The 13,160-nt window shown below is 45.6% G+C and overlaps 1 protein-coding gene across 2 annotated transcripts in view; it reads right to left on the bottom strand.

Moving 5' to 3' along the window:
- The window catches only part of pappaa (pregnancy-associated plasma protein A, pappalysin 1a), a 383,886-nt gene that overhangs the window by 330,926 nt on the left and 39,800 nt on the right, over positions 1-13,160 (bottom strand). The window lies entirely within an intron of this gene.

Here is a 13,160-nt window from a genome sequence, read left to right as displayed (position 1 = left end):
GATATTCTTTTGTTTGGCAGTAATTGGGGGCGTTGTAGAATTTGGTTTAAAAGCCGAAGTCGCCTGGAATCAGCTGAGAGCGTATAGCGTCATACTGAAGAGAACTTCGAGAGCGCTGCATTGACTGCGAGTGATCAAGACTAGTATATTATTGAGTTTAGCTAAAAGTTAGTCTCTTGGGCAGAGCAGAAGGGCCAGCAGTTAGATAACCAGTTGAAACTGGTCAAGGAGTAGCTAGCCAGTGAGTCATTTTCGGTTTCGGGGTACTCAGGATATTCTTTTGTTTGGCAGTAATTGGGGGCGTTGTAGAATTTGGTTTAAAAGCCGAAGTCGCCTGGAATCAGCTGAGAGCGTATAGCGTCATACTGAAGAGAACTTCGAGAGCGCTGCATTGACTGCGAGTGATCAAGACTAGTATATTATTGAGTTTAGCTAAAAGTTAGTCTCTTGGGCAGAGCAGAAGGGCCAGCAGTTAGATAACCAGTTGAAACTGGTCAAGGAGTAGCTAGCCAGTGAGTCATTTTCGGTTTCGGGGTACTCAGGATATTCTTTTGTTTGGCAGTAATTGGGGGCGTTGTAGAATTTGGTTTAAAAGCCGAAGTCGCCTGGAATCAGCTGAGAGCGTATAGCGTCATACTGAAGAGAACTTCGAGAGCGCTGCATTGACTGCGAGTGATCAAGACTAGTATATTATTGAGTTTAGCTAAAAGTTAGTCTCTTGGGCAGAGCAGAAGGGCCAGCAGTTAGATAACCAGTTGAAACTGGTCAAGGAGTAGCTAGCCAGTGAGTCATTTTCGGTTTCGGGGTACTCAGGATATTCTTTTGTTTGGCAGTAATTGGGGGCGTTGTATCTGCGCATTAGCATATTTAAGGCGGTTAGCATTACAGAGGCAGCCTCGTCTGCCAGCCTCGTCGCACGAAGACTCAGTCGAACAAAGACAAGGAGTCTACCTGCGGAGTCCACCGAGGAAGGCCAACGAGGCGGATCACCTCTTCTGATAAGCATCAACCTATTTATATTCATATTTAGATTATATTCTACCTAGAATTTATTCATAGCTAGCATGTGTTTCCTTAGCATTCCTGTTCATTACACTACCCGTAGACGTAGATATGTCACAAAGTATATTCGGTCAACTTCTAACCTTCACTACATATCCAGTTCTTCTCCACCTGCCCTGTCTCTTTCCTTAGGGCTCTGGAACTGCCAGTCTGCTGTGAACAAGGCAGACTTCATCCCGGCGTTTGCATCCCATGCTTCTCTTCATGCCCTTGCGCTGACTGAGACATGGATCCACCCAGAGAACACTGCAACTCCAGCTGCTCTCTCCGTCAAACACTCCTTCACTCACTCACCCCGCTCAACCGGGCGGGGTGGTGGGACAGGGTTGCTTCTATCCCCTCATATTAAATACACATCCACACCACTCTCTGTTACTGCCAAATCATTTGAACACCATTATGTGATGCTAACTAATCCTATTAAAGCATGCTTAATTGTTCTTTATCGCCCACCAGGACCGCTTGCCGACTTTGTGGAGGAGCTGGACATGCTCCTCAGCGTCCTTCCGGATGATGGAACCCCCCTGATAGTCCTTGGGGACTTCAACATCCACCTCCAAGGAACGCAGGCTGTCGACTTCTTGTCTCTCCTGACCTCCTTCGACCTGACGCTGCTGAGCACACCGGCGACCCACAAGGCAGGCAAACAGCTAGACCTCGTCCTGACACGCAACTGTATCACCGACTTAACCTCTGTAACCCCACTGCACATCTCTGATCACTACTTTATCCAATTCACTGTCTCTCTCCCTCCAACCCCTCCTACCTCCCCTCCCCTTGTAACTTTCCGGCGCAACCTCCGCTCGCTATCCCCCTCCCACTTCTCCTCTATTGTAACATCCTCCCTCCCTCCTATTGACGGGTTCTCGTCCCACCCCACTAACACTGCCACCGACACCTTGCTAACCACTTTAACTGCAGCACTTGACTCTCTCTGTCCCCTGTCTACCAGGCCTGCACGATCTTCTCCCCCCTGCCCGTGGCTTACGGATGTTATTCGTGAAGAACGGTCCACCCTTCGAGCAGCTGAGAGGAGATGGCGCAAGTCCAAAGACGGTCTGGACCTTGATAAGTATCACTCCCTCCTCAAATCCTTCTCTTCTCACATATCTGGTGCCAAAACCCTCTACTTTCTTAACAAAATTAACTCCGCTTCAAACCCCCACAAACTTTTTTCTACCTTCTCCACCCTTCTTAACCCACCTCCCCCACCCCCTCCCTCCACCCTGACAGCAGACGACTTCTCCTCTTTCTTTGAGAAAAAAGTCGCCGACATTAGCAGTCGGTTCCCTAAACCCACCCTTCCTACCCCCTCACCCTCCATTTCTGACCCAACTAAATGTCTAAACTCCTTCTCTCCCCTGTCCGAGGCAGAGCTCTCTGACCTCATTCTCTCTCATCGCCCCACCTCCTGTCCCCTTGATCCTGTCCCCTCCCCTCTCTTTCAAACCATCTCCCCCTCTATCATAACTTTTCTGCTCCATGTTCTAAACTCCTCTCTTACCTCTGGCACCTTCCCCTCTGCCTTCAAACAGGCCAGAGTTACCCCTTTACTCAAAAAACCCTCCCTTAACCCTGCCGTCCTCCAGAACTACAGACCGGTATCATTGTTGCCCTTCTTTTCTAAAACAATTGAACGTGCTGTATCTAACCAACTGTCTAACTTCCTTTCTCAGAACAAACTGCTCGACCCCAACCAATCGGGCTTCAAGACCGGCCACTCCACAGAGACTGCCCTCCTTTCAGTCACCACTGCCCTCCAGTCTGCCAGAGCGGCTTCCAGGTCATCCGTCATCATTCTGCTGGACCTTTCTGCGGCGTTTGATACGGTTAACCACCAGATCCTGCTCTCCAGACTTTCTGAGATGGGCATCACTGGCACTGCACTCCAGTGGATCTCATCCTACCTGTCGGGAAGATCCTACCAGGTCTCCTGGGGAGGCAAACTGTCAGGCCCACGCCAGCTCTCCACTGGTGTCCCACAGGGCTCCGTCCTTGGTCCCCTCCTCTTCTCTCTGTACACCACCTCACTTGGACCAATCATCACCTCCCATGGCTTCTCCTACCACTGCTACGCTGACGACACGCAGCTGTACCTGTCATTCCCTCCGACCGATCCGGGGATCTCAGCTAGGATTGAGGCCTGCCTCGCAGACATCTCCGCCTGGATGACTGAGCACCATCTCCAGCTGAACCTTGCCAAAACAGAACTTCTCATCATCCCGGCCAAACCCTCCATCTCCCATGACTTCTCAATCACCCTGGGATCTGCGACGGTGACCCCCTCATCCTCTGCCAGGAACCTTGGGGTGACCATGGACGACGAGCTCTCCCTCACGGCCCACATTGCTGCGGTCTCCCGGTCGTGTAGATTCACCCTCTACAACATCCGGAAGATCAGGAGATACCTGTCTGAGCACTCCACCCAGCTGCTTGTCCAAGCACTTGTCCTCTCCAAGTTGGACTACTGCAACTCGCTGCTCGCCGGTCTCCCATCATGCGCAACCCGCCCTCTTCAGAGAATTCAGAACGCAGCGGCCCGTCTGGTCTACAATCTACCCAGACGCTCCCACGTTACCCCGCTCCTCATCTCCCTCCACTGGCTACCCATAACGGCCCGCATCAGATTCAAGACCCTGGTACTGACCTTCCGAGCAGTGAATGGAACTGCGCCCGACTACATCAAGTCTCTCCTGCAGCCTTACACCCCCACCCGCCACCTACGGTCTTCTTCAGACAACCGCCTGGTGGTCCCACCTCTCAAGACCGCCCGGTCCCAGCACAAGCTCTTCTCCTGCCTGGCACCCCAGTGGTGGAATCAACTCCCCACCTCCATCAGAGACACGGACTGTCTCTCCACCTTCAAGAGAAGGCTCAAGACGCACTTGTTCCGGGAGTACAATGGTACTTAGGAATGGTTTGCTGAATCCAACGCTAGTTTCCTCAAGGTTCACAATGACTCTTGCTTAGACTGTTGCTCTTGTTGGTTAGTGGTAGCTGATTTAAACTGTTGTATTCTTCTTTTTTTAGTTAATCCTATTTTTATTGCTTTCCTACAGGTACACCTGCACTTAGAGATCAATGTTGTGTAATTTTAACTTGTTTAACTACATGCTCTTATGGTTTCTTCCCTTTAGCACTATTTTTTGGTTGTCCACAATATGTACTTCTTGTTTTTGACTACCCGCAATGCTGTGGGGCTATCTTGTTGTTATTATCAGTGACCTATGCACTTTGTGAAGCTCTCTCTTGGAAGTCGCTTTGGACAAAAGCGTCTGCTAAATGAATAAATGTAAATGTAAATGTAATTAATCGCACATTTCTATTTCTATCTATTCTAAATGTCCCTTGATTTCTTTTTGTCCCATTCTTTTTTCAAATTTTAATGCTCTTATCAACATGGAAAAGTGGTTCGGATTGCTTCGTGCACATATTTTTTGTTATTGAAAACAACATTGCAATCGCCTGGCTTTGACGAGGGGGCGGAGAATTTGCATCATCTGTGTGTTTGGCCATCAAGTGGTATTTCAGACTGGACGTGCTGCAACGATAGCTCATTTTACAACGACAAAACACACAGATCACTTTGGTCTTGTCAATGGAACCATTTGGCAACTTTTTAAAAGTAAACTTTCCATTCAGAATCTTATTGGCATCCATTTCGGCGTCTCGCGCTCGCCATCTACTCAAAACGTAAAGTTAACCTACTACCAGAGAATGTCTCATATCCGTAAACGGGCTCTGCTACTACGCTTTAGCCGGATCGCAAGCCAAACAAGTGTGTAGCGTGCCTGTTGTTTTGTTTCCGGTCTAGCTAGATCCGGTGTGGTGTTGTAGTTTTTCTAACTTCGGTAGTTGTTGCAACAGAATGTGAAAAAAAACTACAATGTTTGCTAGGCCAAAAAGAGCGTTAATCGCGCGATAAAAAAATTGACGCCGTTAATTTGGGTTTGCGTTAACGCCGTTAATAACGCGTTAAACTGACAGCACTAATTTCTACATTTACTTTTGGGTCTGAGAGAGGTCTCCACAAGAGAGTGAGGTGAGTGATGGTTAATTGGCCTTACAAAGAGTCCTGAAGCAACAATATCTTAAGTGATTGCAGAACAGAAGAACAAAACATATCTGATTACACTAGGTTCCACCAGGGGCCAGTTGCATAAAAATAGACCTAGTCTAGACTTAAATATAACTTTAAATTTGACTTGCCATGGACACATCAATTTATCTGTTGCATAACGCTTCCCTTTGAGTGACTAAGATTGACTTAGATGGCCTGTGGCACTATGGGCGAAATAAGACACTTTGCGAAAAAGAACAAATGGCGGACACAACAGCGACACTTAACGGCAGAAGATCGTCACATGAAAGCATCTATCTGTTAGAGGAAGACAATACTGAAAAGGTTGTTTTAAGTCATTTTGTATGCATTTTTAAGCTTCTTAATTTAACCCCAACACTACTTCCATTTATCGACAACTTTGACGAAAGAAATCCTTTTGTAATAAATTATGCTAAGATAATGACGTACTAACAGATCGTTGGCATAGCAGCTAAGCCCTTTCCGCAAGGCTTAGCCAGGGGGAGAGGTGGCTAACTTTTCTACCGCAAATTAAGTCAGTCTTACTATTTCTGCAGGCTTAATTAGATTAGTCTAACCTGACAATCTAATATTGTCTAAGGCCAAGACTAGTCTTAAACTAAGTTTATGCAACTGGCCCCAGTTCTAAATAAGAACTTTGTTGAAATGTGCTTTAGAAGGAAAAAAAATGACTAAATGTAAATGTAGAAGCAAATAGCTGTGAATTTGCTCAACTTGTTCGAATTTCATTGCATTTACAGTTTTTGGGAACATATGACCAAAACTGAAACCAAATGCATTCCCACTTGTGTATCAGTTTGAAAGATTTATCATAAGGAGTTAAATTGAATCTTGTGGTCTTGGTAAATTGTACAAATTGTATTGCATTGGAAAGCTTTGTGAAGATTGTTGTAAATGTGTGCTTATTTGCGTTCGGTGATTCACCTGAAGATGAAAACAAATCAGACTAATTTGTGGTGACTCCCCATATCTGGCTCAATAGAAATGTAGGCCCATCTATCAGAGGTGCTCCCCATGAGAAACCCAACTATTGGCCTTGGACCCCTGCGAATGCTCATTTCTGTGTAAAGGTTATTATTTTAAATGTTTTCATTCAGTCCACATTAGAGACCAAGCATCCACGCATCTGTCTCTCTAGCCACACTCTGTTGGTCTAATTGACTAATTTCTCTACCTACCACTAGATTCTTAAATTCATACAAACCATTTTTAGGTTCAGACAACTATATAATTTAGTCCCCCCCAATCCTTCAACAGAACAAGGGAGTGCAATATCAGAGAGTCTTATCTTGGCCTACTGAAGGAAAGCAGATAGGTTAGACAACAGGAGTATCAGAGTGAGCAGATGATATAAGGTCCCTCTTCCTAATAATTTCAGGAATTTTGTAATTTCCTCTCAAAATATTATCCTCAATTTTTTTTCTGGCAGGCTTTATTCTTGCTATGAGAAAAAAGGGTTGGGGGGAGGGTAAGAGGACTCATTGGTGGATCAAAAAACTACCACTACTTCAATCTAATGCAGTGGCTCTGTTACCATGACACTTTAAGCACTATGTTGGCCGGCAGAGTGATGCAATGAAGGACACTGAACGTAAAACAGAAGGTTTAAAAAGGGGTATGGAGTGTGTGTGTGTTTGGGCATGTTTAAATATTATTTACTTGTGAAGACAAAGAAGTTGGGATTAAGAGACAGGGAGTTTAGGTAAGGGCCAGGAGCTAGGGTTAGGTGTGGGGTTCAGGTTAGCTTTTTGAGTTGAGGTAAAGGTTTGGGTTAAGTAAACAGGATTTTGTTTGATTTAACTCACTGATATGTGAATAGCCATACAAATCTGTGTGGGTGTGTTACACTTTTATCTGTGTAAAAGGGCACTTTCGTCAGTCACTAAACTGTAATGGATGGAAAAGGACTGGTAAGAGGTCAGATGTCAGTATGTATTTGATTGGTACATAATATACATGTAGATTTGAACCTCTACATGTATATGTAGAGATTGCTTCATAACAAATACAGGCTTGTTTCAGGCCTGTTGACTAGTTCCCTCCCTCTTTTCCTCTCTCACTTTCTATTGCTCAACCACTTCTTTCCCCTCCATGGCCCCCAAGCTCTCAGATGAAGTCCTGTCTCTGCTTGGACACTCCTCTCACCCCCTCTCTTTGCCTCATTCCTCACCTCGCAGCTTTCCTCGACCATTCCCTCTCTCTGCCATTCACCTTTCACCTTTCTTTGTGCTCTCTAGCCTCTTTCGTCCCTCCTCCCTTTCCCTTGATTTCTTTCTTCCTCACTCCTTGCCATTCTCTGTCCCAATTATGCAGTATGGTAAATGGACTATACAGACTTTATATAACACATTTAACAGCACCTCACAGTGCACCCAAAGTGCTTTAAAGTTGCCTCTCATTCACCCATTCACACACACTCACGGCAATGGAGCTGCCATGCTGGCCTACCCATCAGTAGCAACTTGGGGCTCAGTGACTTGTTCTACACTTCAACACATGGCCAGGAGGAGTCGTCATCATACCACCAACCTTGCCAATAGAGGGTGACCCTATCAACCAGCTGAGCCACGGCCGCCCCCAGGCAGACTATCCCTGTGCTCGACCCGGAGTGGCCATCGGGAGAATCGGGAGAATTCCCGGTGGGCCGCTCTGCCCGCTCATAAATTGGGCTGGAAGATCACCTGCTTTCTCTTAGTTTTTTCACACACCGAATAAAACTATGTGTTAAGTTTGTTAAGTTACTGTGTGACGGATAAAAAGCTAATCGGGCTAGGTTTTAATTTAAATAAGCGCATGATCAGACCGTGCATTAAAAGGTGCCGTTTCATCTTTGTCGCTCATGCTCTCTTTCTGAAACATTACATTTACATGTATTCATTTAGAAGACGCTTTTATCCAAAGCGACTTCCAAAAGAGAGCTTTACAAAATGTCACTGATAATAACAACAAGATAGCCCCAAAGCATTGCGGGGTAGCCAAAAACAAGAAGTACACATTGTGAACAACCAGAAACACAAGTGCGTGTACCAAGGTTGTTGGTAGGGAGACAATCCTAAACCATCATTTATTGTCGTTAAGGGAGTTAGCAAGATTAAGCTGATGCGAAAAGAATAAAATGGATGGGGAAAAGATACCAGGAGGAATTGAAAAAGCCAGAAGGATCTGTCACTTCATAAATCTAGGTTCCTGCATGGGTGGGGAAAATATGTTCCCAAAAGCCCCGAATCTCCGTCCGTCCGTCATCTGCCGCTTGTCCGGGGATCGGGTCGCGGGGGCAGCGACCTAAGCAGGGAGGCCTAGACTTCCCTCCCCCCGGCCACTTCCACCAGCTCTTCCTGGGGGACCCCGAGGCGTTCCCAGGCCAGCCGAGAGACATAGTCCCTCCAGCGTGTCCTGGGTCTTCCCCGGGGCCTCTTCCCAGTGGGACGTGCCCGGAACACTTCACCAGGGAGGCGTCCAGGAGGCATCCTAATCAGATGCCCGAGCCACCTCAGCTGGCTCCTCTCGACGCGGAGGAGCAGCGGTTCTACTCTGAGCTGACTGAGCTTCTCACCCTATCTCTAAGGGAGAGCCCGGACACCCTGCGGAAAAAGCTCATTTCGGCCGCTTGTATTCGCGATCTCGTCCTTTCGGTCACTACCCATAGTTCGTGACCATAGGTGAGGGTAGGAACGTAGATCGACTGGTAAATAGAGAGCTTCGCCTTTCGACTCTTCACCAAGACGGACCGATGCAGAGCCCGCATCACTGCGGACGCCGCACCGATCCGCCTGTCGACCTCGCGCTCCATTCTTCCCTCACTCGTGAACAAGACCCCGAGATACTTGAACTCCTCCGCCTGGTTCAGGATCTCCTCCCCGACCCGGAGATGGCACTCCACCCTTTTCCGGTCGATTACCTTGGCCTCAGATTTGAAGGTGCTGATTCGCATCCCAGCCGCTTCACATTCGGTTGCGAACCGCTCCAGTGAGAGCTGAAGGTCACGGCCCGATGAAGCCAACAGGACCACATCATCCGCAAAAAGCAGCGACCCGATCCTGAGGTCACCAAACCGGACCCCCTCAACACCCTGGCTGCGCCTAGAAATTCTGTCCATATAGGTATTGAACAGAATGGCTCAGCCCCTGTTGGGGACGGGCTGGTTTTGGCCATTACACTCCCGGGCTGAAAATGGTTCCCACTCCGGCCCTGCCTGTGCTCATCACTGGTGTACCACTGTTAGTAGACAAGCCACTAGAGGAAGACAAAAAAAAAGTATGTACCAGTGTGACCAAAGATGTATGTGACAACATAAGATAAATCGTATATGTGTGTGAGAGAGAGAGAGAGAGAGAGAGAGAGAGAGAGAGAGAGAGAGAGAGAGAGAAGAGTCTTGCTAGGTAAAGCCTAGCAAGAGACCCCTGAAATTCAGACGTCAGAAGGGGGCGGTGAGGGTGAGACCGCTCAAACTGCCACATTAATGCTTTTATATCTGAGATGGAGGATAATGACTTCATCCATTTGCACCTATATATAATTCATAGAAGGCCATAAACTTTCCTCGTATACATATGACCAGGGTACTCGGTGAGTGAGAAAGCTGCAGCATGTTGGCATGACAATAGTAGCTTGACAGCCAAGAACAGTTTTAATCGGTGGACCCCCGACTCCCCTGTCATCAACTCAGTCAACACCACAGACTCTAAAGCCATCATTCATCCCTGTCTTTATTACTACTGTCTTTTTTTTCTTCTCGTCCTTAGTCTCTCTCTTTTTTCCACTCCCTCCCTCTGCAGGGAGAATGTAGGAGATGTCAACACTTCTTCTGAGAACACTGCCCGTTCCCAAATTAGAAGACAGATGAAAGACATAGAGCTCACACCAAATTGTGATTGTTTCCAGTACTTGAGTTTTTGAATGTGAACTTGAATTTTATGTAGGATGTCTTCATAGTGTAACCCCACACCAAATATGACCTTGGAGTATTCTTTCAAAGGAAATTCATTGGGATCTGACAGTATTATCCAGATGATATGTTTCTGGGCACCTGGTCAGTGTCATTATCCTGTGTGTAGTGAGTGTGTTGCTAATAAATAACCATAAATAGCTCTGATCCATACTTGAATGGAAAGACAAGAGGCCATTGATATCTTAGGCACAATTCTGGCCTGTCAGATGCATTGGCTGTGGAATTTCTTTTTGGTATCTTTTGGAAGACAGACAGGCAGAAATATACATGCAACATACCCTGGTGCACAGGTGAACCTCCCCTCCAGGAATCAAACAACAAGTGCTTTTACAAAGGTGTCACAAGGCTTTAGAAAGGGAGTGGTAAGAACCACGATTTTACACCCAAGCTCTCTATTACGCCCCAGTCATTAACATGGGGAGCCTGGCTACTTTATGGACCAGGGGGCTTAGGGTTTAGACGACAAACTGTAAAGCATCTAACTCAAGTGCCCTTGGAGAATAGCTTCTATGAAAGAGGAGACTGAGGTGGATGAGGGTGGTCCATTTAATAAAATGCCACTGTGTTGTGTGAGATAAATGCTAGGAGAGAGTAAAGGTCAAAGATAGAGAAAGGAATAAAAAGAGAAGGGGTAACTAGGAAGAAATTAGACCATTACCTCCAGACAAAGCCGAACCAGAAGCGTGACAAGCTTGTGTCTTGACCCGCAGTGATCAACTGAGGTAGGGAGGCTGGTAAATCTTAGATTGAGCAATCCTGGGTGACAAGCATTTCTAGGCACGTATTTAGTGTTCAAAAGCATGCCATAGTACTTAACTAGTCCTATAACTATTTGTTATTAAGACTATTTATCAAGGTGCTGGTGAGACAGGAGAGGCTAATGTCCTCCTTGCATTAAAAAGCATGAAGCTTGGTAACAACAAAGGCCTGTGACAATGATGCCAAATATTTCCTTCAGAGAAAGGAAAGAGTCTGACACAGGGCTGCAGTTAATATATTGCCAATTGTATTTGTAGACAAGCCTTTTATCGGAAGGGAGGACAGAGTTACAGACAGAGGGAGGAAGAAAAAGAGAGAGAGAGAGCAGATTTACATTTGCTCAAGCCAGATTCCTAAACAGACTAAATGGTAACAGGCACAAGGGCAAAAAAAAAAATAAACACCGGACCTCACATCCATTGTTCACTTGCATATGTGACGTGTTGTTCATCCATAGTCCACAATTAAGGAGGAATGTCAAAATAATGTTGGTAGCCCAGTCCTCCAGAAGGAATCTCTAAACATATTATAATTAAAGCAAAATATGAATCCAGTAGTGTTTTTTGTTTGATCAAACTTTACCATTCTCTTTCCAGTGTGCATGTTGTGCTGTATCTATGGCTACATTCACACTGCAAGCCTAAATCCTCAATTCCAATGTATTTATCAGATCAGATTTTTTGGCGGGACATTTTTTTAAATGTGGCCATTATGAGATTCCAGTGTGAACTGGTCACAGTCCTGAACTGACCCGCATGTGCAAAAGAACAATAACAAACACGTCACAAGCAGTACGCTCTCATACCAAAAGAAACATTGAGGTCAGCAAAGTCAGTGTTTACGCATTTTTTATAAAGTCATGTTCTGTGGAAGCCAGTGAATACTAAGTGAGCAGGCAATAACGGAGGAGGAGGAGAAAGTGAAATAAATGTAAAAAAAATCTATAAAAAACTGTCAAAGACAGACAAGATACGACCCTTCTAGTCTTGCGCTTTGGGGTGTTCACATTGTCATCTTAGACACACAGTCTCTCATGTGTCACTTATGTCTAGGTGTCTCATGTGAGGGGACAAAATCTGATGTTGGCCATATCCTGCTGTAGAGTGAGTCTCACTCTATCGAAAGTGGCCTTCTTCAAAGTTGGGCCCACTATATGGTGCCCTTGGAAATGTGTTGGAGAAACAGTATAAGCTGATGAACGGTTTTGGTATTATGAGAAAAGAAAAAAAGAAGAATTTAGGCGCGAGAGATGGCAGAATGGATGACAATAGATGTGCTTTTCCCTTTGGCATCACAAAAAACTTTTTTGTCACAGTTTTAAATACTCTGTTTAAATACTACTGAAGGCCAAAAGAGTAACTGTTACCAGGATTTCTCAGATTTCTCAACCTATGGGATTCTTTTAAATTCCAAAACAGTGTCTGTCACACCTAGGTTCACGTATATAGGGTTCCTCCGGTAAGAGTAAACCTATTGTTTTTGTTAGTTTTATTCTTATTATTAGGGTTCCTCCGGTAGGAAGGAACCCTTCTGCAGGTCGCATATTGAATATGCTGTGCGATACAATTTACAGTTTTTCTCCATTGGTTTGGCTAAATTCTTGAAACAGAAATTACATTCTCAAAGCTCCACGTGCATTTAGCAAAATAGCCTATATGGTTCAGCACAACTACATAGATCACCTTGAAAAGGTCATATCTCACCCAAAACAGTTAACTCGTGCTTCAAAACCAAATCATTTTCTCATATAAATAGTCAGTGCCCCCAAAATGAAAAGTTCCTTCTCGATTGCTTTGGCTTATCTCTCGAGAAACAAGAGGACATTCTCAAACCTTTAAATACATTTGCCAAAATGACCCAGATGGTTCAGCAAAACACCATGGAACACCTGCAAAGGGTCATCTCTTTCCTAATACATTTACATTTACATTACATTTAGTCATTTGGCAGACGCTCTTATCCAGAGCGACTTACAGTTAGTACAGGGACATTCCCCCGAGGCAAGTAGGGTGAAGTGCCTTGCCCAAGGACACAACGTAATTTGGCTCGGCCGGGAATTGAACTGGCGACCTTCAGATTACTAGCCCGATTCCCTAACCGCTCAGCCACCTGACTCCCACCTGACTAATACAGACAACTTATCAGTCAAAACTAAATCCATTTCTCATACAAATAGTCAGTGGCCCCAAAATGAAAAGTCCCTTTGGCATTGTGTAAACACTGCGGGTCAAAATGTTTAGATGTTTTGTCAGTATGGCAGTGGACCTTCGAAATATCCCTCATGTGCCC

The sequence above is a fragment of the Hypomesus transpacificus genome, unplaced genomic scaffold (assembly GCF_021917145.1).
Source record: "Hypomesus transpacificus isolate Combined female unplaced genomic scaffold, fHypTra1 scaffold_55, whole genome shotgun sequence".
NCBI classification, from domain to species: Eukaryota; Metazoa; Chordata; class Actinopteri; order Osmeriformes; family Osmeridae; genus Hypomesus; species Hypomesus transpacificus.
This window is presented reverse-complemented; position numbering and strand designations above follow the sequence as displayed.